A 4,532-nucleotide genomic window follows, 5' to 3' on the forward strand; every position below is an offset into this window, starting at 1 on the left:
CGATAGAACTCCCCTATGACCCAGAAATAGCACTGCTGGGGATTTACCCAAGGAATACAGAAGTGCTGATGCATAGGAGCACATGTACCCCAATGTTTATAGCAGCACTTTCTACAATAGCCAAGTCATGGAAAGAGCCTAAATGTCCATCATCTGATGAGTGGATCAAGAAGATGTGGTATATATACACAATGGAATACTACATGGCAATGAGAAAGAATGAAATCTGGCCATTTGTAGCAAAGTGGATGGACCTCGAGGGTGTCATGCTAAGTGAAATAAGTCAGACAGAGAAGGACAGATACCATACGCTTTCACTCATAGGTCTAACAGGAGAAACTTAACAGAGGAACATGGGGAGAGGGAGGGAGGCAAATCATGAGACACTCTTGAATACTGAAAATAAACTGAGGGCTGAAGAAGGAGGGGGAATGGGGAAGGGGGATGATGGGCATGGACAGGAGCACTTGTGGGGAAGAGCACTGGGTGTTTTATGAAAACCAACTTGACAATAAACTATAAAAAATAATAATAATTTAAAAATAAAATAAATTTAAAAATTCCATGCCAGTGGGCCACAGAACAGCACTCAGAGACCCAGGCTGGCCCCTCCGTGGCTGCACAAGGGCCCCCCTCTGTATAAGTCAGCTCACCTATTCCATTGTGTCTGTGGCCGGTGTGATACTCCTCAAATGGAGAGAGGCTTATTTTTCCCTCAATAATTATGATTACACTCACTCCTCATTATTCACAGGTTCCCTACCTGCAAATTTGCCTGCTTGCTAATATTTATTCTAACCCCCAAATCAATACCTCCCACGTTGGGCCAACTCATGGACAGGCAGCAACAAATTAGAGCCGTTCTTTGCACCCATTCTTAGCTGAGCTCAAACAAGGGGACATTCTACTTTCTGGCTTCAGCTCTCAGACTGGAAACAAGCGTCCTCTCGGTGGTCTAGTTAGTGCCCACCATTTGCAGTTTTCTGCTTTTCGTTGTCGATTTGACCATTTAAAATGGCCACCATGCGCAGTGACGCAGAGCTACTGAGAGTCCTCAAGCGCGGAGAAGCCTGCGTGTTAAATATGGTTCCTTCAGCCACGAGTTACAGACTGTTGACTACGAGTTCACACATGAAACAAGTTATGTGTTGATAGGCTGATAAGTGTTGTTACCAGAAGCTCTTAGGAGTGTAACCATGTGCTATACCCAGGAGCAATGCTTCAAGATTGGCTAATTCCAAATTCACTGGAACTTTGAGGAGCACGGCTACCCTGAATAAGCAGAAACAGCTGTGTTATTATTGTGGTTACTGGTGTTGCTTCCCAACTAAAAATGATGCGGCCTCTCAGAATTTCAGCGTACGTTTCAGGCTTATTCAAGAGAATCTGACCTTCAGTTCATACTTCTTTCTGCCGTGAATGCTGGGGGGAGCTGCCACACCACAGCTTGTACCCTCAAAAGGATTTCTGGCCCCTGCTGGCAGTTCATCCTGGTTCCAAACTCTGACACCTGTTAACTGAACTCCTGTCTCATGCGTGATCCTCCCAAAGCACCAGGACTGCCCACGTACAAATTAATGCAGGCTGGCTTCTGGGTTTGCTTTGAGAGCATTAATGCCAGAGCCCTGAGGGCCTGGCCACAATCCTTCTTCCATCGCTGCTCCTTTCAGGAGATATAGGGTCGCCCACACAGGAGTCCCCAAGGCGAATATGCAGATCAGATCTCTAAATCTACAGTGTTCTTTGAGAGACAGATGACTCACTGCTAAGAAAACCCGTATAAACCTTGTGCACAAGTCTCAGAACTGCTCAGTGCATTCATTGTAAATAAGTTAAAACATATATGTCTTTGCATGTCCTTTAGAGAGCCCGTAATTTCAAATGGAAAAACTTGCTTGATAAAACGTCTCACAAAAAGAGAAGAACATTCAGAAAAACAGCTTCACCCCCACTCCGGGAAATATTAGAGTCTTTTTTTTCCCCAGAGAAATTGCAAATGGGACTGGTGAGGGGCATCTAGTCTATAATGAAGGAATGCCATTGGTTACACATAGATGTTTTGGGGTTTGTTTATTTTTTTTAATTTTAAATGTTTGTTTATTTTTAAGAGAGGCAGAGTGTGAGGGAGGGAGGGGCAGAGAGAGAGGGAGACACAGAATCCGATGCAGGCCCCAGGCTCTGAGCTGTCAGTACAGAGCCCAATGTGGGGCTTGAACCCATGAACTGGGAGATCATGACCTGAGCCAAAGTCAGACGTCCAACCAACTGAGCCATCCAGGTGCCCCTAGATGTTTTGTTTTTCTTTCATGTGAATTGCATTTTCATGATAAGGACAGCAATGTTACTAACCAAAATGACTCACCAGTGAAAGATAATTTCTTACTCAATTAATCTAAAAAAAAAAAAAAGCAAACTAATTTGGAAATAAATGATAGTTCTTTTGATACTCGTGTTATAAAGATAATTGCTTATCCTTAAAAATATACACCTTTATGGGGCACCCAGGTGGCTTAGTCAGTTAAGCGTCCGACTCTTGATCTTGGCTCGGGTCATATCTCAGGGTTCGTGAGATCAAGCCATCTTGGGCTCTGTGCCGGCAGAGCGGAGCCTGCTTGGGATTCTGTCTCCCTCTCTCTCTCTGCCCCTCCCCAACTTGCTCTGGACCTCTCTCTCAAAGTAAATAAAAATAAACAGTACACATACCTTTATTATATCCATCAGTACTAAAACGACCAGATCCCTGTTGCAAAATGCAAAACTGTGAAAATCAAACATTTGCAGGAAACCGTTCTACCCGTCACTCTGGTGAAGCCAAGAGAAGTTTGTTCAAATAAGGAAATCACAAGGTTTGTCCATCTAAACGGATGTCAATCTTAACCATGATAAGAAATATGCAAATGAAAAGCATACAGAGATTAATTTTTTTTAAAGCCATCAAACTGGCAAACATTCAAGAACTTGACAGTATGCTCTGCTGGTAAGCCTATGAAGAATTGGGTTTCTCATCCACCGCCAATGGGAGTGTGATAGAGTAAGTTAGCACTATCTAACAAAGTCACGGTGGCATTTACTACCTGCTCCAGAAATCCCACTTCTGAGAATGCATTATACATACGTGCCAGCACACACAGGGAATGTAGGTGATTCCATTTGTAGGAAATGCCCGGGAAGAGGCAAAGCTACAGAGAGAGGAAGTAGATTGGAGGTCCCCTTAGGTAAGGGGACAGGATAGGAAGTTTGGTGGGTGACAGCTAAGGGGGACAAGATTTCTTGGGGGAGGAGTTATAAGAAAGTTATAAAATTGGTTGTCATGATGGCTGCATAACTCTGTAAATATTCTAGAAGCCACTGAGTTGTACTCTTTAAATGGGTGAATTGTATGGTACATGAATTATATTTCTGTTTTAAAAAAAGAACAAAGACCCCCTCTTTATACGATATAGGAGGATCTTTACAGGATATATTAAATACAAAAGCAAAGTGAAGAAACTCAGCTTATATAATATTTTGGATAGGAAAGGAGGAAAATAAAAATGCCTCCTTTTTCCTTGTACTGAAAGAAATGCTGAAAAGTTTTAAGTGAAATTAATAAAGGTACTCAGCTGCATGAGGGGCTGTGTTCAGGGTCAAGAAGAGTCAGTGTCCATATATATGTCATTGAATTTCTTGGCTAAGGATAGTAACTTGATAGAATTTGTTTAGGCAACATGCATATTCACCACTATATTTTCTATACATTTTTTAATGTAAGCTCTGTGCCCAATGTGAGGCTTGAACTCACAACCTCAAGATCAAGTCATGTGCTCTACCAATTGAGCCAACCAGGCACCCCAATTCACCACAGTATTTTAGTCTTGGGACAATATTTTAAACTATGCAGATACAAAGCACATTATTTCTCCTAAGTAGGTTGTTTTATCAAACTGCCCTGATGGGGGCACCCAGGGGGCTCAGCCGATTGGCTGTCCAGTTCTTAGTTTCAGCTCAGGTCATGATCTCACAACTCATGAGTTCAAGCCCATGTCGGTCCGTCCTGGTGGCATAGAGCCTGCTTGGAATTCTCTCTCTCCCTCTTTCCCTGCCCCTTCCTTGCTTTTGCGCACACACTCATTCTCTTTCTCTCTCAAAATAAATAAATTATCCTTAAAAAAATAGCCTCCATGATAGTGTACCTGTTTGTTTTATTAGGAAATCAGTTTGCACTTGGGCTCATCAAAATGGCGGTAAACGTCACAGCCAAAAATATAAAAGATGGGCTGGACGGGAATGGATCGATGAACTGGATTCATGAGCACGTGTCCCTGAGCTCCAAAGAGGGCGGCACCCAGCCTCCATTCTGGTCCCTGGACCTGTGTGCAAGGAGCCCCTCAAGAGAGCCCAGGGAGGACCCCAGCCCTCGCAGACTGTCACCCACATGTCTGCTGATGTGGCCTGGACGGGAGACAGAGACAAGCTATACGGGGGAGGGATCCACCGACAGGCAGTGCTTTGGGGAAGAAGCAGAGGCTGTGAGTTCTGCCTGCCGCCACACG

General features: G+C 43.8%; 1 non-coding gene across 1 annotated transcript; it reads right to left on the reverse strand.

Annotated features, from left to right (window-relative positions):
- Nucleotides 1-3,756: 3,756 nt before the first annotated feature.
- TRNAQ-UUG lies at nucleotides 3,757-3,827 on the reverse strand. The gene has a single exon. It is a non-coding gene; the product is annotated as a tRNA-Gln (tRNA).
- Between the last annotated feature and the right edge of the window lie 705 nt (nucleotides 3,828-4,532).

This window comes from Suricata suricatta, chromosome 3 (genome assembly GCF_006229205.1).
Source record: "Suricata suricatta isolate VVHF042 chromosome 3, meerkat_22Aug2017_6uvM2_HiC, whole genome shotgun sequence".
In the NCBI taxonomy this organism is placed as follows: Eukaryota; Metazoa; Chordata; class Mammalia; order Carnivora; family Herpestidae; genus Suricata; species Suricata suricatta.